This window comes from Toxorhynchites rutilus, chromosome 2, assembly GCF_029784135.1.
Source record: "Toxorhynchites rutilus septentrionalis strain SRP chromosome 2, ASM2978413v1, whole genome shotgun sequence".
NCBI lineage: Eukaryota > Metazoa > Arthropoda > Insecta > Diptera > Culicidae > Toxorhynchites > Toxorhynchites rutilus.
Window position 1 is genome coordinate 42,670,825 of NC_073745.1, and position 21,164 is coordinate 42,691,988.

General features: G+C 37.9%; 1 protein-coding gene and 5 non-coding genes across 8 annotated transcripts in view; 3 read left to right on the forward strand and 3 right to left on the reverse strand.

Moving 5' to 3' along the window:
* Positions 1-21,164, forward strand: part of LOC129768046 (uncharacterized protein K02A2.6-like) — a 100,714-nt gene that overhangs the window by 42,237 nt on the left and 37,313 nt on the right. The gene's annotated exons all lie outside the window — the stretch shown is intronic.
* Positions 4,086-4,158, forward strand: Trnar-acg (transfer RNA arginine (anticodon ACG)). The gene has a single exon. It is a non-coding gene; the product is annotated as a tRNA-Arg (tRNA).
* Positions 13,803-13,874, reverse strand: Trnae-uuc (transfer RNA glutamic acid (anticodon UUC)). The gene has a single exon. It is a non-coding gene; the product is annotated as a tRNA-Glu (tRNA).
* Trnae-uuc (transfer RNA glutamic acid (anticodon UUC)) lies at positions 14,178-14,249 on the reverse strand. Its single transcript has one exon. It is a non-coding gene; the product is annotated as a tRNA-Glu (tRNA).
* On the reverse strand, positions 16,559-16,630 carry Trnae-uuc (transfer RNA glutamic acid (anticodon UUC)). The gene has a single exon. It is a non-coding gene; the product is annotated as a tRNA-Glu (tRNA).
* Trnae-uuc (transfer RNA glutamic acid (anticodon UUC)) lies at positions 18,807-18,878 on the forward strand. Its single transcript has one exon. It is a non-coding gene; the product is annotated as a tRNA-Glu (tRNA).

Below are 21,164 nucleotides of genomic sequence, written 5' to 3' on the forward strand. Positions count from 1 at the left end.
GAAAAAATGATACTCCGACGTTTAGACGAATGGGTTGAAACGAATAACTTTTTATCAGACACGCAGTTCGGTTTCCGCAAGGGCAAAGGGACAAATGATTGTCTCGGGACAAATGAATGTGATTCTGTTGTCTCAGACATTAAAGGGGCGTTTGACTCAGTATCTATAATAATTTTATCCGACAAACTTCACAACCAAGGATTCTCACCAATTTTAAACAACTTTCTGTTTAATCTGTTATCCGAAAAGCACATGCACTTTTCTCATGGAAATTGTGCCGTTTCTAGGACTAGCTACATGGGTCTCCCTCGAGGTTCTTGCTTAAGTCCTATTCTGTATAACTTCTATATCAATGATATAGATGATCATCTTGCAGATGGATGTAATTTAAGGCAACTGGCAGATGATAGTGTCGTATCCATATCAGGTACTAAAACTATTGATTTGCAAAGACCGCTACAAAATTCCTTAATAATTTATATATATGGGCTTGGTATTGAATTCTCAACTGAGAAAACAGAAATGGTTGTATTTTCTAGAAAGCACCAACCTCCCGAACTTCAGCTTCAATTGTTCAACAAAACCATCGTTCAATCCACAAGCTCCAAATATTCTTTCAAATAGTTTGGTTTGATTCTAAATGTACATGGGGAAAACATATTGCGTATCTGAATGAAAAATGTCAACAGAGAATAAATTTTCTCCGGACAGTTACTGGAACATGGTGGGGTGCTCATCCAGAAGACCTAATACGGCTGTACAAAACTACAATATTGTCAGTCATGGAGTATGGTTCGTTTTGTTTCCGTTAGTAATTGAGTAAGAAGTTTCTCGAATTGAACCAACGGTCGAGATCCATAGATCTGTACTCTCATTACATTTCTCAAGAAATGAAACATTCAGCAGACATCTTCAATAATGTTAGCCTTTCGAACTTCTGCAGATTTTCCGTTGATTTCGATCATTCTATGAAAGACGAAACTAGAAATATTTCAGATAATCTTCGATCATCGTTAATCCCTAATATTTTCGCTTCAAAATATGACCATATCAATTCTTCAAGAATGTTTTTCACTGATGGTTCAAGAATCAACGGATCCACTGGTTTTGGTATCTTTAAAGAACATTACACTAGCTTTCATAAACTTGAAGACCCTTGTTCAGTGTATGTTGCCAAACTGGCTGCAATATATCATGCATTCAAGACCATTGAGCCCTTACCACCTGATCACTATTTTATTTTCTCGGATAGTCTTAGCAGTACACAAGCCATTCAATCCTTGAAACAACAGACGAAAGCATCATATTTTCTTATCCGAATTAGGAATGCATTGAATTTTCTTGTTGATAAAAGTATTCAAATCACTTTCATTTGGATTCCTTCCCATTGCTCTATTCCTGGTAATGAGAAAGCAAAGATGGGTAGTATGCAGGGCACAGTTTTGAACATAGCAAGGAGGCACTCACTACCAAAGGATACCGTTGCTACATCAACTGGCGATGTAGTTGTTGCGACCCACCACAGGCACTGTTCCAGACCAGGATAACACCGACGAGGCAACGAAGGAATAAATTATATTTTTTTATATTGTTTTGTAGTATTAGCTGATTAGACTTAAGTTAATGATTATGTAGTTATAATATATTCAAATAGTTTAAAAATGTATTGCTTGATGATGGCTCTTTATCCACTTGAGTCTAATTATATTAAATAAAGGAAAAAAAATCATTTGTAATTGATAACGAATTTAATAATCTAACGAATTCAAAAGCTTGCCATATCAACTGTATGAAAATTAGCTACAATTATAATTTAGAAGATAATAAGATCGGAATAGCTTTTCGATCAACTCAAAAGGGAGCATTATTTTCCCTTCTGTGTAAAATATGAAATCACTCTAAACTCTCCAGTCTGATTCATTGGAACACATATCCAATGATGCAACGAATATTTTACACAGGATTAGATATTGTATCATGCCCCCTTTGAAAATACATACCCAATTACTTATTGCGTCTCCGAACAAACGATAAAAGAAATTCGAGAGAGTTTCCCTAATCCGGCCCTGTCACGCTTCGGTCGGAAGCAGTGCTAGCAACGGAATCTAGTAAATCGTAAAATACAACAAGAGTCCGCGCTGACAGCGGCAAGGGTGGTATCCTCCCCCGAAATGATATTCGAAAGCAAAAGGAGTTAAGTTGTTTTCAGATCAATTCAATTGAATTGAATTCGTTGAACACGGAGAGGGCGGTCGGGCGATAGATAGATGATTGTAGTAGCTGGATGTGTCTGCGAAACTCCGGTTTACCATCGGATCTGTTTTTATTGTGGTCGATTTCGATGCAGCAGCCGCTTCGGTAGTTCATATTCCGGGGCAATAAAAAGTAATGAATTTTCTGATTTTAATTGAAAATTGGCTTTTTATGTATGTTCGCGGGAGGTGAGGGGAGACTGCCCGGGGAAATATATGGCTCTAGTGGTCACAAAGTAGAATTATGCTCGAATCGAATGGATTCGGGGGATGTCAATGTTGAAGTGCACCATGAAATCGTTAATGCGAAAAAAAAATCCAATGCTTAATGTAAACTCCAAACAGGCTCTTGAACTCTAACGATTTCAATACACCCTATTGGGATGAGGAGATGTAACAAATTGAAGAACAGCATGTGCCATCAATCAACTCCCTTCGGACCATTCCTGACACAATCGCCTTAGCAACAATCGTCTGACCGAAAAGCTGCAAGCTGTGTTAGGAAAGGGCAGATCAATGTTATTTTCCTTTACGCCATTACGATCACCGCTGCGAAGGGATGAACCGAAGCACCATTTCCACAGTTCGGTAAAAACATTAGCCTTTTCGACATTGTCGCTGTCCACGGGGCTAAGCGGCTCCCTTCAGCTGTGCGATAACGGAAGCGTGGAACCCATTTCAAACCCGAAATCGATTTTCGATCCGAGAAACAAAAAGGCACAATTTCGCACGAAACCCATCCAAATGTCAATCAAGCGGACGCAAAGCTTCCCCCAACGCTTCGAAACCACAAAGAAAAATAACCATACCAAACAAACACTCGATAATCACACAATCGTGCGCACACGTGACAAATTTCCTGACTTTAAACACACTTTAACGACACCAACCAAGAGGCCCATCATTACACCGGCTCACAGTTCTGTTTCCTCGGGTAAATGTCCTTCTGCTCGTGTGTCTCCCTCCCCCCACCCACACTCAAACCGACACACGTTTCCCGGATGGCAGTTCCCATTATTGGCGATTGTTATTTTTAGTTATTTTCAATTTCCCGAACACCACCCCTTCGGTTTCCGGTGTGCTTCCGGCGGCTGCAGCACCAACCGTCGTCTTTATGCGTGAATGTGTGTGTACGTGTTACCTACGAAGACGGACCCTTTGTTGCCTGCCCGGACCGGATGAGCTTCCCAGCCCAATCCAATCAACGGGACGGAACCTTCAGGAACAAGCAGAATGCCATACGTTTGACGACGAGGTTTCGGGACAAATATGTGCATAATATCCGTTCGGCGGTCCGGACCGGGATATTTTGGCGCATCTTTCGGCGATTGAATTTTCGTTTATGTCGTTCCCCAGCTGGATGGAGGTTTGGGTTATAGTATTCGCGTTCACAGTGGTTTTATGGGTTTTGGTCACTTGAACAATACAATCTTTGATTCCATTATGGAATCACGCAACAAATATGCATATTTTTTAGATAAGAAGAAATCGTTTAAAAAAAAAATGAGAAAATCTTCAAAAATAACACAAAAATTAAATGAATTTTCACATTATGTATGTCTAAAATATGTTCAACGAATAAATCTCGTAAAGAAACTATGACAGGTTGAACGATTGCAGCGCATGTGCAGCGAACTGAGTGATGATAGAACCTTAGGTTTATTTTTAAACAACTCAGCGAAGGGAAAAACACAAATGAAAGAAACACCGATCTAGAGGCGAATGAACTGAAAAGTTTAAACCCTCTTAAAGCCAAAAAGAAGAAGAAGAAGAAGAAGAAACACCGACAAAGGGCCAAATCCAAGAAACCGTGTAGACCCGTAACACAACAGGGGTCCTGTGGCGCAATGGATAACGCGTCTGACTACGGATCAGAAGATTCCAGGTTCGACTCCTGGCAGGATCGAGGCAAAAATACTTTTTTATTGCAATTCTCAAATGAAACGCACCGATATAAGCAACTTAAAACCAATTCTATATCCTAGCCACTGGACTGGCGGTACTCAACTTTTTCTTCATACGGGCCACAATACGTGCGTGTCATGGTTTCGCGAGCAGCAAGAAAAATAGAGAAGGGTGGTACAGACACAATCGTATTGTTCACGTAGGTCCATGAAATTATATCCAGCGAAAAACAAACATTACATAAATTCAAGAACGATAACTCTTTGGACATCGACAGCAACCACTACGGTACAAATTTTCACCTTTAGCTTTCCACCGAAAAACGCAGCTAAATGGTCGAGTGTTCAATTTAGTTTTCCAAAAACTCTCATAATCTCACAGAAGTTCTTTTATTGCTAATAGACTTAGTGTGCATCGCGATTATTCTTCAGGTGCTTGACATGAAGTGGTGCCATACACAACTAATTTTCGCATGGAAACCGCCACATGCCCCGTTAAATTTTACTCTCCTATTTTGCTTCTGCCCGCCAGTAATGGCTCTGCACTATGCTTAGTTCGTACACATTCTTATAACTCATTCTGAGGCGAAAAATGTTGCACGTCCGTTCAACACGATTGAAAAATAGAATTTATTTATTTTGCTTTCACGGCCACCCGACACATATTTATAGATGTTTGTGATTTCAATAGTTTTCAAAGCGGTTTGTGAGCTGTGGACACATGTTTTTTGTATCAGTAAGTCACAACCATGCCTCATACACCTTTTTATCGTTCGAATGAAGTGATTGTCATATCACTTCGTTCATCCGGAAAAGTAATATAAACGCACAAACCCTTGCACCTCAAACCTCACCTCAAAATATAGCATCATTGATCCCGAAACCATGTAAACTATAAAGAACTAATACAATAAATAACTACGAAATCAAAATCCATTTTTTTTCACAAGTCTAATATTTTTCAAAAAAGACTATCTAATTGGCTTTAATTTTATGTGTCGATCATCTGAATCGGTCCAGTAGTTCAAAAGTTATGAATTTTTGTGTTGGGAAAAAGAGGAAAAAATAGATTTTTCGAACCATCGATTAACTTTGAAAAATCATAATTCAAAAACGAAAAATACGCCTCTCTAGTTTCGACATATGTTATGAAAAATATATAACGCCTTTGGTCCCGAGACTATGGAAACAATAAAAAAACGAACACAATCAATAATAACGAGAGCAGAATTGCAGGTGTAGTATTGTTAAAAAAACAGGTAATTGTCTTTAATTTAATATGTCGATCATCTGAATCGGTCTAGCAGTTCAAAAGTAATAAATTTTTGAAAAAAGTCATTTTTGGAAAAAAGAGGAAAAAGTTGATTTTTCGGACAATCCTAAAATGGAAATGGTCACCCTACTGAAAAATCAAAAAAAAATACGTGTCAAATATTTTGCGATAAGGAACAAAACTACCAATTTTCACGAAAATCTGAGAACCACTATATCGGTTTGGCATATAATGGCTGAGTGTAGATGCCAAAATGAAATGATGTAAATATACAGAAGCACTCTCCACCAGACAGTACGAAAACAAATTACACCACTGTTTGCGATATCTCTCTTAAATTCTTTATATCGAGAAAAATAGCTGTCTCATCATTGAGAACAACTGCTGCCTGCTGTTGATTTAGAAAACTAAACTAAGCTCTCGTGCTTGAGAAAGTCCATTTGGAAAGCCCCGCTCTCGTCCGGTCGCTAGCTGGATGACTGATGAATCATGAATGCTGTGAAATCGCGAATAGCTTGTTTATACTCAATAAATAGAAAACGGGTGGAGCCGAGATTATAACATTTTACCTTTTAGTAGAACCAACGCTGCATTAGCTATGTCTGTTTCATGAGAACGTGCCCTGTTTTCTAATTTGGCAACATTACTGAAAGTTAGGTAACTATCTTTTAACTTTTCGTTATTATTTCGCTAACACCAGATGGGCCAACCAAAAGAGCCAGGAGGGCCACACGTGGCCTGCGTGCTGCAGTTTGGGTATAGCTACACAGGTCACAGGTCAATTTTTTTTGTAATAATGGTAATGATCACAACTTTTTTTTTGCTGCGCACGGATTTCGATTATTTGCATACCAAACGAACTCTCGTTTTAACACTTCGCGAACCGCTCACGAGATTTCTCGTTTTCCCGTTCCTTCTATACGGACTTGTGTGAAATTAGCGGATAAAAGTTTTTGTTGTGTGCAAGTTTCTGTTCAACGTCTTGTTGGATTTAATGAATAATGAATTATTTCCGTTGAAATAAATTGATTGTTTATCAAGTAACAACTTTCAAAATCATGCTCATTAGATAGAGTATTGAATCATTTATCTTTCCACATAATTCATTTTTTTCCTGACCGTGACAGAGAAAAGTTATAGACTGAAACGTGAGCACGGGTCAAAATAGGGAAATATATAGAATTCTGAATATCCAAAAAAAATTGTTCGAATAGAGTTATCGAAGTTATTCGATAGAGAAATCTTTTACCTATCTTCCAGCTACAATTTTATTAATCGAAAAAGGGTGTTAAAAAAGTTATAGGTTCAAGTTGTATAGAAGAAATTAATTATTTTAAACAAAATTGGAAAAAAGTTATTTGAAAGGACCCGGAAAATACTCTCGAGATAGTAATTATTCGATATAGAATATTTTTTTCTATCTTCAGCAAAATTTTCATTGGTCGGAATAGGGTCTCAAATTTTCCTTTTCAAGCCTATTCAGAATGGAGAAAAAAAGAAAAAATAATTTTTTCACTATAGCTCTTAAAGTAAACTATATAGGAGAATTTTCTTATTATTATCTGAAAAAAATCACACATATCTATAAAAGGCATAGGAACACATTCTATACGAATTATAGTAGTACTGAATCTCTAAATCTTTAAAAAAAAATTCAATATTTCAAGTTTTTTAGGAATTTAGACCCTATGGTAAATTACATAGGGATTCGAAAAATAGTCAAAATTTCTATACAATAGAAATTTTTACTTCCTTTTTAAACTTTACTTCTCTACCCAGCCAGACCCTTTCCCCCGTACAACTCGTGAACGTGTTGGCCAAAAACGTAAATAAAAATATTCTTTATCGAATGAGTACTATCTCAAAAATGTGTTTTGGGTCCTTTCAAATAACTTTTTCCAATTTTCTTTGAATGCATTAATTTATCCCATATAAGTTATATATGTTTTGGCCTATAACTTTTCTTAGACCCTTTTCCGACCAATGAAAATTTGACTAAAAATAAATAAAAATATTCTTTATCAAATGAGAGAGTATGTTTTCGGTCCTTTCAAATAACTATTTTCAATTTTCTTTAAAATAATTAATTTCTCCCATACAACTGGGGCTATAACTTTTCTCAGACATTTTTCCGATTAATAAATTTATGGCTTCAAGATAGGTAAAATATTTGTCTATCGAACTACTTCGATAACTCTTTTCGAACACCTTTTTTTGATTTTCAAAAATTCTGTATATTTTCTTATATTGACCGCTCACGTTTCAGTCTATAACTTTTCTCTGTCACGATCAAGGAAAAAATGAACTATGTGGAAAGATGAATGATTCAGTTCTCTATCTAATGAGCATGATTTTGAAGATTGTTACTCGATAAACAATCAATTTATTTCAACTGAAATAATTCATTATTCATTAAATCCAGCAAAACGTTGAACAGAAACTTGCAGGCAACAAAAACTTTTATCCGCTGAACTTTCATCCGCTAACTTCACACACATTATCACTGTTTTACAGTGGGATTGTCGTAGTCTTATCCCTAAATTGGATACATTCAAATTTTTAATTCATAAGTTCAATTGTGATGTTTTTGCTCTGTCCGAAACTGGGCTTTCTTCGCGAAATGATATCTCTTTCCACGATTTTAATATTATACGCTTGGACCGCGATGACAGATACGGAGGGGTACTATTGGGAATCAATAAGTGCCACTCATTTTTTCGAATCGACCTTCCACCTATTGGAGGGATCGAAGCTGTTGCTTGTCATGCAAACATCAGAGGCAAAGATCTCTGTATTTTCAGCTTGTATTGGCCTCCGAGAGCTGCGGTTTGCCGCAAGCAACTTGCTGACATGTGCTCACTCCTTCCTGAGCCACGATTGATCTTGGAAGACTTCAACTCTCACGGAACTGCCTGGGGGGGACCGTACGACGATAATCGTTCATCGTTGATATATGACCTTTGTAACAGCTTCAATATGACCGTTTGAACACTGGGGAAACAACACGTGTGCCTAAACCTCCTGCTAACCCAAGTGCTCTTGACCTCTCGCTTTGCTCGAATTCACTATCGTTAGATTGCAAGTGGAATGTAATCCAGGACCCCAACGGTAGTGATCACTTGCCAATCAAAATTTCCATCACCATTGGGTCGAATTCTTCTGAATCTATAAACATGGCATATAACCTCACAAGACACATTGACTGGAAAAATATACGGACGCGATTGCTCTAGCCATCAATTCCAGAGATGGCTTACCTCCATTGGAGGAGTATAACTTCCTTTCTCGTTTGATCTATGACAGCGCGGTTCGCGCTCAAACGAAACCCATCCCAGGTTCCACTATTCGTCGAAGGCCTCCCAATCTATGGTGGGATAGCATATGTTCCAAGCTTTATGTAGAAAAATCGAATGCATTTAAAGCTTTTCGGAAACGTGGAACCCCTGAAAATTTTCAGACGTATTTGGACCTTGAAAATCAATTTAAAAACTTGATCAAAGGGAAAAAACGTGCTTATTGGCGAAATTTCGTGGGAGGTTTGTCACGAGAAACGTCAATGAAAAAATTATGGAAAGTGGCTCGAAACATGAGAAATCGCTCTTCATCCAATGAAAGCGAGGAATATTCACATCGATGGATTTTGAATTTTGCACGGAAGGTTTGTCCTGATTCCGCTCCTGTGCAAAAAATTGTTCGAGATATACCACAAGATAGGTGCGATCTTGATTCCGAGTTTTCGATGGTAGAATTCTCTCTTGCTCTCCTTTCATGTAACAATTCTGCTCCGGGATCGGATAGAATTAAGTTCAACTTGCTGAAAAACCTCCGTGATGTGGCGAAACATCGCTTGTTGAACTTATTCAATCGGTTTCTGGAGCATAATATTGTTCCAGATGACTGGAGACAAGTACGAGTTGTTGCTATTCAAAAACCCGGAAAACCCGCGTCCGACTTCAATTCGTACCGCCCAATAGCAATGCTGTCTTGTATACGGAAATTGTTGGAGAAAATGATCTTGTTTCGCCTTGATCGATGGGTTGAAACGAATGGCCTACTCTCAGATACACAATATGGGTTCCGCAGGGGCAAGGGGACGAATGATTGTCTTGCGTTGCTTTCTTCAGAAATTCAAATGGCTTACGCCGAAAAAAAACAAATGGCTTCAGTATTCTTGGACATAAAGGGGGCCTTTGATTCTGTTTCAATAGAGGTTTTGTCAGACAAATTACACTCTCGGGGTCTGCCGCCTCTATTGAATAATATGTTATATAACTTGCTTTGTGAGAAACATTTGAACTTTTCTCACGGAGATTCGGCAGTAAGTCGGGTCTCTTACATGGGCCTCCCCCAGGGCTCATGTTTAAGCCCCCTTTTGTACAACTTCTATGTAAGCGACATCGACAATTGCCTTACACAAAATTGCAGCCTAAGACAACTTGCAGATGATGGAGTGGTGTCTGTCATAGGATCAAACGAATCCGACCTGCAAGGACCCTTACAAGATACTTTGAACAATTTTTCAACCTGGGCCATTGGGCTAGGGATCGAATTCTCCACGGAGAAAACAGAGATGGTGGTTTTTTCTAGGAAGCATAGACCAGCAAAACCAAAGCTTCAACTTTTGGGTAAACCGATCACTCATGCTATGTCATTCAAGTATCTTGGGGTCTGGTTCGACTCCAAATGTACTTGGGGGGCCCATATTAGGTATCTGAGTAAAAAATGTCAACAAAGAATAAACTTTCTCCGTACAATTACCGGCACCTGGTGGGGAGCCCATCCCGAAGATCTTATTATGTTGTATCGAACAACTATTCTCTCAGTGATGGAGTATGGCAGTTTCTGTTTTCAATCAGCTGCCAAAACACACCTCATTAAACTCGAGCGAATTCAGTATCTTTGTCTCCGTATCGCGTTGGGATGTATGCCCTCAACGCATACCATGAGTCTCGAGGTTTTGTCAGGCCTACTCCCACTAAAAGATCGCTTCAATTTATTATCTCTTCGGTTCTTCATCCGGTGTAAGGTCATGAACCCATTGGTGATCGGAAATTTTGAGCAGCTGATCGAGCTAAATTTTCACACCGGATTCATGAGTTCATATCATGAATTCATCTCCATGCAGGTTGATCCTTCTTCGTATATCCCCAACCGTATTTGTTTCCCTGACTACATCAATTCCTCTGTGCATTTTGATCTGTCCATGAAGCAAGATATCCATGGATATTCAGATTACCAAAGATCGAGGATCGCTCCAACGATCTTCGATGAAAAATATAGGGGTATCAATTGTGATAATATGTACTTTACTGATGGGTCCACTATAAATGAGTCCACAGGATTTGGAGTGTTCAACGAATTTTTTAGCACCTCACATAGTCTTCAGAATCCTTGCTCAGTGTATATTGCTGAATTGGCAGCAATTCATTGGGCGCTGGACAGCGTCGCCTCACGACCTGTTGAACACTATTACATTGTAACGGATAATCTTAGTTCTATTGAAGCTATCCGTTCAGTGAGGCCGGAAAAGCACTCGCCGTACTTCCTTGAGAGAATACGAAAAATTTTGAGTGCTTTATCCAGACGCTGTTATGTCATTACCTTTGTCTGGGTCCCTTCTCATTGCTCAATTCCGGGTAATGAGAGGGCTGACTCATTAGCAAAGGTAGGTGCAATTGAAGGCGATATTTATCAGCGTCAAATCGCCTTCAATGAATTTTATTCTTTAGTCCGCAAAAATACCATCGCTAACTGGCAACGCAAGTGGAATGAAGATGAATTGGGCCGTTGGTTTCACTCGATTATCCCTGAGGTTAGCCTCAATCCGTGGTTCAAAAGTCTGGAATTGAGTCGGGACTTTATTCGCACCTTCTCCCGACTCATGTCCAATCACTGTTCTTTAGATGCACTACTCTTTCGTTTCAATCTTGCCAGCAGCAATCTCTGTGTTTGTGGCCAAGGTTATCGCGACATCGAGCAAGTTGTTTGGTCGTGCGATCTGGTCGCCAGATCGAATTTAAAAAACTCCCTTCGGGCCCGAGGAAGACAGCCCAATGTGCCGGTAAGAGATGTGTTGGCTCGGTTAGACCTTGATTGCATGTCCCATATATATGTTTTCCTTAAAGCTATCGATCTTCGTGTGTGATTGTCCCTATGTCCTTATACCCTCATTTCCTTCCTTTGCGGGTAATTCGTCCCCTTGATATAAATAGTAGAATAAGTTGAAATGTAAAAACACTATAGATATACGAATAGATTTATAAATTGAGTGTTCATCAACATTGTTACAATTTCCTTATATCCCATCCTTCTCCTAAAAATATGTCACCCTCCTAAACTCGAGTACACCGCGAGTAATCGGTTTTCCACCTTACTAACCATAGATGTAAGAAAATTGTTTATATATATAGTTTTAAAATTATATTTAAGAATTCGGCTCCTTTAAACTTAAGTAACTGAGCCTGTAAAAATAAACGAATTAATTAAAAAAAAAGATCAGCTTGTAACCGTTCTACATTTAAAATATTTTGTCTCCGTTAAAATTTTTGTTTTATTGTTAAAAGATAGATTAGCAAATAATGATTTAATGGAAATTAAAAATATTCTTTGTTTTATTTTTAAAAAACGTCAAAAAATCATGTCACTACACTAGAATAAACCCTTAACATTAATATCAGTTTGAAACATACAATCAATTGCTGATGAGTTATGTATACAGTTAAGAATCCTATTTTTAAATAGTATTACTGAAATAATTGAATATTGCGTTATATTGAACCAGCAGAACCAGCTTAGAAAAAGTAATAAACTATCAACTTATAAAACCGCTGATAGTTTATTACTTTTTATAAGCTGGTTCTTTCGACGCGATCTCTGGGGAAACTTCAAACAATAACTCGCGACGGGAATACAGAACAATGGTGGACACAAAATGACGGACTATTTGGTGGAAAAGCACGTTACATAGTCACTTTTATCGGATGGCGGAAAACAATATTTACACTGGGAAAACCTAACACAAAAATAATGAAATCCGCAGTTTGGACGGCCACACAATAAATAAACTTATTATATAAATTCTGTACATGTACTGTTTTTTAAATTATAATTTTTTTTTTGGTTTCAATTTGGCTCGAGCTCACCGGTTCGTTGCGGCCGTTCGCTGCGTTGGTGCACTTCCGGGATCTTCTGGGCTGGAACTGATGACGGGAACGGGGCGGCTTCAGCTGGACAGGATACTGGATGACGATCACAAGACGGGAATAAACTTCTCACGTGGCACGGCCGTATATAATGTCCGCCGGCGACACTGGTTAGCCAGAGGGTCGAGTTGGCTAAATTGCTCGCACTCACTGTCTCGCGAACACACACGGTAAATACCGTGGAACCGAGAACCGGAAACAGTTGAATTTCTCTGTGAACTAGCCTTTTTACGTGGCTAGTTCACACACGGAGGACTTAAACCCTTTTAAATTTAGGGATAACTTTTAGTTAATTTTCGCAGTAATAGCAACTGCGTCCGTCCGTGACCAGATCTTCGCGAAGACTCCCCCATTCTTTTCGATTGGACTCATCTCAATCCTTTCTGTCTTCTTTTATTCTCCTCTTTTTTTTAAATTCCTTTAAACAATCGAAGCTCTTGACCCTATTCAGGTACCCTGGTAATTTTCCATTAGGTCCTGTTTCCAATGCAGGCGCCCTGTCCCTCTTCCGCTGCGATGATGAGACACACGATGGTTACTCCGACAAACACACACTACTTAAATATATTGGTTTCGGTTGGTGTCACGACTATCATCTAAACATTTAAGGTAGCATGCTAAACCTGGACAGCTAAACCTAACACTTGCTTTCCGCATATATGAATAAATAAATGAAAAATCGTTGAACAAGCAAAATAAGCAATTGTATATGAATATAATAAATATCTATGAATGTATAAATAAATAAATAATTGAATAAATAAACATATTTTTTCCCTACTACTATATAAATAAATACAACAAGACTAAACTACGAAAAAATTTGCTATTTGTTATCACAAATAACCAACCTGGGGGTCTGCGATTAACTGTTTATTTGGTTTATTGCAAAAATTGGACTCATACGTCATCTTTTCTACGACAGTTAATCACAGACTCCCAATACTACTTTTGTTTTATTGTCATATGAGAAATAACATTAAGTCAAACACAAGATGTGGACATGAACTGTAAATTTCTCAAATGACAAGACAGCACAAACAAATATTTTGCAAAATGTATTTACAGTGTTGCTAAGGTCCAAAACAGACGGTTGGCCTTCCCTCCAAATTTTGCATTGTAACCCAACGTTTGGTTACAAAGTAAGCGCTCCGGCTTAGTATAAAAATTCTTCCCATACCGGGAATCGAACCCGGGCCTTCTGGGTGAAAGCCAGATATCCTAGCCACTAGACCATATGGGAGGCTATTTTTTCCTGGTCTTCTAGACTTCACGTTCAATAGACTACTGGAAAGCTACCAATAAGACATAAAAATTTAAAAAAAATATATGTCACATATTTTATTTATATAAACAATTCGGCAAACTGGAATCCCACAACTGGATACATTCCTGTCTTAAAAATTCAAATCAATTTAAAACACAAATTAAGTGTTCATTAACAAACGTACGAAAGCTTGTTTTTATTAAAATGTTGTGGAAATAATAATTTTGTCATTTTTGTGATCTCCTGAGTAAACGACGCTCCAATTAAGTATCAAAAAATTTCCCATACCGGGAATCGAACCCGGGCCTTCTGGGTGAAAGCCAGATATCCTAGCCACTAGACCATATGGGAGAATGTATATAGTTTTAAGAATTAAGTTTAGTCAATAAGCTGTAAATGATGAGGGTTATCAATAAAAACAGCAATTTTTCATGAAAATTACGATAGAAATATTCAAAAATTTCATGTGGACCTATCCCACCCCAAATCAGTCGGCCACTGACCCGACCTTCTCCGATTTTTTTGAAACATGGCTCTTATGATGGAAACTACTTGAAATCAAAGTTTTCATTATCATATGACCAATTAAAATTACGACTGATAATTCAAAAGGGCAAAATCCAGATGCACAATTAAAATATGATGCAAACGAACATTATTTCACAAAGTTGTTGAAAATTAATGAACTATTTTGGGAACATAACATTTCAAATGCATTTAAAAAAAATACTCAAAAATTGAATTTAATATTAAAAAGTCGAAGGGTCTAAGCCTATAGGCATGGACGGAAGGTTGACGTAGGACTGTGATTGTTAAGAACAATTTTTTTAATGTAATTCTTTTCATTGTTCAGAAATCTGTTACACGATTGTATTTAATACTTTTAGACTCGATTATATATAGTATGAAAAGTATATACTTCCATTTTCAAAAATGTCTTATTTTAAGCAAAAATTTTATGTTTGAAAGATAACATAAGTCGATGCAGCATAGTATACATAGTTGTTTTCGATTATTTTAAGGCTCATCCGAAATTAATGAAAACGCTAATGAGTCATTAGCTTTTGAATTTTTCGCTTATAAAATGTTGTTTGATTCAATAAAAAATTAAAATGTTTTACAAATATATCCGGTTTGAAATTTCCTCATCTCTAAAATTGAAGCAACAGAATAGTTTTAAGTTCCGTCTAAATACCGCAAACAGAGCCCGAAGCCCCTGTGAGCGTTTCGTATTGACACGTTTAGTTTTTGTTTAGCCGATCAATCAAAGTTTGGGATAGATTACAAAAGCACTTTATCGCTAACTTTACCAGAAGTATAAAATGCTAAGCGTACCCTCAGAATGTACGATTCATAACTTTCGTTTTCATGTTGGAAAGGAGTATGTGTATTTGTGGGAATACGAGTTTATATGTGCGAGTATCATCATTCCTTGCAATCCTTATACCCACAAATGCATGAAAAAACATTCATTATCAAACACGAAGTGAAATTTTTCATTCAAATAAAAACTATGGATGGGTTATACCTATGATATAACCGCAAGGTTGACGTAGGACTGCCGTTGGCTTAGTAATCATTTGTGATGTTCCTCATTTGGTACGATATCGCCGCTATCTTTTGTATGAATTGATTAAATTATTGATTAAACTAGTGAATGAATGAAGCAATTTACGAATTCCATTGCAAACAAATCCCAATTAAGGTCAATTCATGCATTTTGGTAGTGGTTATCGCAGCAAATAGTTATCAACATTCTGAATAATCATCAAACGGTATGCGTAGAAGTTCAGTGAGCTGGCGACATGAAGGGATATGCTGTCTTTAATAACCGTGCCAAAGCGTTGCATTTTTATCCGCTTTCGTAGACCGTGTTAGCAAAACGAATTCCGGAGTGTAAAAATGCATGGAGGTACAAAAGTACTGCCGAGATCTGCAAGGCCGATTTTCCCAACTTATTGATTTCGGAATCTGTGTTGGAAAAACACATTCCGGTTTGCAAAAATTGCAAGCAAGTACAAAAGTACTCGCAGCTTGCATCTCATTTGCAATGCCGATTTCGCCAGGCTTCATGGTTTTGGAAGTCTGTGTTGGGGAAACATTCCGAATTGCAAAAGCGCCAAACGAGTACAAAAGAACCCGCTACTCGTATCTAATTTGCAATGCCAGTTTCCCCTGGCTCCATGATTTTGAAGTCTGTGTTAGGGAAACATCAATTCATTCCATAATCTTACCTCAATCGTTGCGCAATCATAACTGAGTGGAATCGAGCGACACTCGCTTTTCTACCGATTAGTGTGATTTCAATAGCCTGTTTTGAAAGCAATTTTAAGGTTGTTTAAACAAGTTTTTGGATCAAAATCGACACGGTGGTGTACGAATTCGAGTTTTAGTCACTGTATGTATATAAAACAACCCAAAAAAGAATTTTTTATTCGATTAAATACAAAATTCTGTATAGGAAATAAATAATCAGAAATCCATCACTATATATATATATATATATATATATATATATATATATATATATATATATATATATATATATATATATATATATATATATATATATATATATATATATATATATATATATATATATATATTTATATATCTATTTAATTAATTGTTTTCCACTTTTTTTTAGTCATAAAAAACTCTTCCCATACCGGGAATCGAACCCGGGCCTTCTGGGTGAAAGCCAGATATCCTAGCCACTAGACCATATGGGATACATTGATACATTGTCGCGTGATAAAATTTGAAATATCTCATTGGCTATAAATATAGCGTGATTCATTCAGAGCAGGGGCTGTCATATATTTTTCTCTGCGGAGCACTTTTTGATGTTAATTCCAAAAAAAAATTGATGCACCGTTTTATTCTGCAAAAATTTGGTCAGTATATGACAAAAATTGACACTTTGAGTTAAAAAAAACTAGCAAGGTGGACGTAGGATTACCGTTGGCTTAGCAATCAATATGTAATAAGCGTATAACTTTCATTCATTTCATCTTTCGAATAAAATGATGATCCTATCTCTTCGTTCATCCGCAAAAAAAAAAATTGACGCTCAAAGGAGAAACTGATTCCTCGCGGAAATACCCCCTCCCCAACCTTCGACAATTGGAATCATTGGTCGATAGCGGCTATCGTGAGCATTCGATAATAGAACTGCTGCTTTCACCAAACAATGCGGATCCGTTCAGGTTGGCGGCAGAAATGAAATGGGATTGTGAATAGGAAGATCATAGTGTTTAACGAGCCAGCGAGTTCATTCTCATGTCACAACTGAATGGATTTCTTTATTTTTTCTTCCTCTTGAATCATAGATACTCTAAACGTTTGCAGTTCATTCGCCTCAAGCCCTGAGAAGGGCCCTTGGAGACAACTCAATCCAAACTCCTTCTTCACCTGCCTTGACAAAGACACTTCATTGTAGTTCGATGCTCTTTAGCAAATCGTGTCCGCTTGAGCAAACATCAAACGACGTCCTTGAGATGGATATCCGAGCGGGCACCAGTCTATATACAGATATGCGTGTCATTGGTCTGTTTTCAAAGCAATTTTTGAGCTATAGAACTTTAAATATATAAAATGATTACAATACCACTTCGATTGGAAAAGAATTATTAAAGTTCAAAGGAGAAATCGATTCCTCCTCGAAAATACCCAGCTCAAATTATACCCCCCTCTCCGCCAATCAGAATCATCAATCGATTGTGGCATTCGTCAACAACAAACGATATTATTACTCCTGCTTTCATCAAACAATGTGATTTTTTTGATATGGTGAAATATTCAAACAATTCATATTCTCCGCTATCAAATCCATAGCCAATGTCACCATTCGTACATAATCTGTATCGAATTGGCAGAGAGGAGCATAGTGTTTAGGCGAGCGAGCGAGACCATCTGCTCGTTACTTTACAATCCCAACTAAATGGATTTCCGAGCGTGCGCCAGCTTATATGAAAATTTTGTGTGATTTCGCCTGTTTTCGGGTCAAAAATTCGCGTAGACATTTTATCGTTCGAATAAAGTGATTATAAGGGTCCCAATGAATGTATGGGAAAAAATCGACCCCAAAATTTCAAAAAATTATTACATAAAAAATGTTCACCACCTCGAAAAAACTGCCTATGCCGAATTTCAGCTCAATCGGACTTTAGGGAGAGTGGCGCAAAGCGGTCAAAGTTTGAGTTTTTTGAAAATCGAAAAATCACCTAAGGGGGGGAGTAAAGGAAATCGGGGTTTTCGAAAAAAAAGTTTGATGTCAAATGTCTTAAAATTGCATGAAACTTCGAGATCTAGTGTCATCTCGAAAAAAATTCTTTTGTCAAAAATAGGCAATTGATTTGCACGATAATATAACGTATGCTGTTGTTCCGTGTTAACGTTCTCTTTTTCACAATTTTGAACTTACACCCCGGTATAGAAATAAAAGACCTAGTCCTACGTAAAAGCAATTTGTTTTGTTAAATGAGGCTTTGATCTCGTAAAATACGCAGACTACTTGCGATGCTCTGTGAAGCTTCAATTGAAAGCCCTTGATTGAGACAACCAATTTTTCCTTTAAATTGGTATTTATTAATATAAAACTGGATAGTTTATCTATTTCCAAGAAAGAAATATTATTTCTGTTGAACGTTGGCCGTAACTGATGTTAACATGATTTTTTTTTAAATTCTTGTGGTAATTCATTTCCGAACACTACACAAATTGTATTATGGTCAAGTACAGTTACGGCGAACCTCGAGGAAGTACAATATTTAAAAAAATAATAATATTTTTTTAAGAATTTCACAAAAATGTTATTTTTCGTAATTTTTTGTATTTGTAAAATGATCTCCCCTATACTTCTAGTGGAAGAAATATGATCGAATATCAGTACCACATAGCATTATCTCCCATATGGTCTAGTGGCTAGGATATCTGGCTTTCACCCAGAAGGCCCGGGTTCGATTCCCGGTATGGGAAACACTTTTTTCAATACAATTAAAACGAAATATTAAAATGTGTCGAACGAATTTTGATGATATGCATGCACCTGCCTCGAAAAAAGACACTTTCTTGACGTTCAACTCTTGTCAGCAAACCGAGTCCATTTCCACAAACATTAAACGATGGCGAGGAATGGTGTGACAAAGCTTAATTTTATATACCGCGCGCCAATCGAACGGTAGTAATGCAAATGCAGCGATACTGTGGGGAGGGGAAATAATGCAATTGAAGCTCGACTCATTTTCAAATACGTAATCTCACTAGTAAAGGTTTTTTTCGAGGCTTAATGGACACTTTCAATTCAAGGCAAAATTATTCACTACCGTAACAATTTTTTCCGACTGTTTCCGATTTAATTTTCAATAAATCCCCAAGTGTCACAGTGGAAACATGTTACTATCGATCAGTTAAATGGAGCTTCAGAGTGAAGCTCGTACACTAATATCCCCCACCACAAAATATTTACGAACGAAATGGCTGCTATTGCAGCAATTTCAACGGAATCAATATATCCTCATATTCCACCGTGAGTGACCGCTGAAGGAAATTTCCACTGAGTACCAAAAAAAACAGATTCTATTTTCAGATAGTATTCGGTAGCATTCTGCGAAATGTGGCGCTTTTCCGTTATCCGTTTCAGGTCTGCCTCGATACCTAGAATTTCAGGGGCGGTTTGAAAGCATCTCACAATCAACTTTTCCCACGTGTAAATCTTGAAACTCCACGAATCGCACAACAGATCAAACCCACGTGTACATCTTCGGGAGAAAACTGTCTGGTGACCCAGATTTGAACATTATTTTCAGCAGCTTTTTAACATCCCACGATTTTCGAATGCACAACAAACAATTATTTCACAGCAACCAGACCTTTAGAGAAGCTCGCTTCGATTCATGTGAATCCGTTAGCGTAAATTCAGAGTACAAACTTCTACAAACAATCAAACTTCATTGCTAGCGCTTAATAGGCGGGACTAAATTGCTCCACAAATATTGTCTAACAAACAGCCCAACTCCGCAGGAAGGAATGATGCTCGCGCCGTCCATAACTCCCCAAACTCCGGGGTGTTTCAAATAGCGCTGCAAATGTTTTCCTTACCATTAAAAAATAAAATAAAAACCACTTCCGTCGGAATCGAGGAGGCGCCAAATCCTTTTATTTTTCCAAACCTCTTTCTCTTTTTCCCGAATGTGGGCCACTCTCGAGCCTTTTGCCTTGTTTAGCTTTCCGCGGGCGACGTGTGTGTGTGTGTGTGTGTGTGTTTGTGTTTGTGTGCAAAGGGAAGTGTGGCGGTTGTGGGGTATTACAAAAACCACATTTAAATTGTCTTAAAAGCATTTCAAGAGCAGCGCGATTCCCGTTCGGTCCGCGAGTTCCAAATTGTGCATCCGGTCTTCAGTCCCAGTTTTCCGTTCCCATTTTTTCAGTTTTTCTATTCACCAGGACTAAACTGCACACAGTGCCTCTGTTGGGAAAACGACGCTAAGTCGAACGAACCGCAGCAAATATTTGCAGTGAAATTCAGTTCTTTGGCTATCCTTCCTTCTATTCTTCACCAACGCGATGTGTGTGTGTGTTGGGTAGCCGAGACAGGATTCTCATTGTTTCACTCACTCTCGGGATGACATCGCAAATCGGGAAGGATCTTCCTTTCTATGGAAGGGATAATCTGTTCGAATGTGGAGTGAGAAAATTGACGAGAAAAGGATGTTTATTTTTCAATTACCTTAGCTACTGTAGCGGGACTTTTCTCGGCTATCAATTATTCAGTGTGTTTTTTCAACAAAATGTTCTCAACTTTAGCGACAGAGAGTTATCGAATGAGAGGAAAGTTATATTTATGTTCTTGCGGTTATGGAATCAGCTGACGAGGATAACCGAGTTGGCCTTTTTTTTAACGAACTTGTTATTCCAACGTGTGTTTAATATACACTAAACCAAACTTCTTTAGCGTGAACTGAAAATGTAATCATCAGCTGAGCGAACCCCCAGCTGATAAGACAAGGAATCCCCCACATCACAAACTGTCCAACAAAGTTCGATCGGGAAAACAAACAATCTCTTCCCTCGCAGCGGTCAAAGAAAATCAAATATTTATGAGTGAAATGTGCAAATAAAATCACGTTCCGCTGGTTTCTGCCCAGAACCTCATCATAAGCCAATTTTTACAACCCTTTCGGCATCCCACGCACTGCGCATCCTTTGGAGCAAAGATCTTCGTCCGCAGTCTCTCGAACTCTAGGAGACACGTTTCTTCGCCGA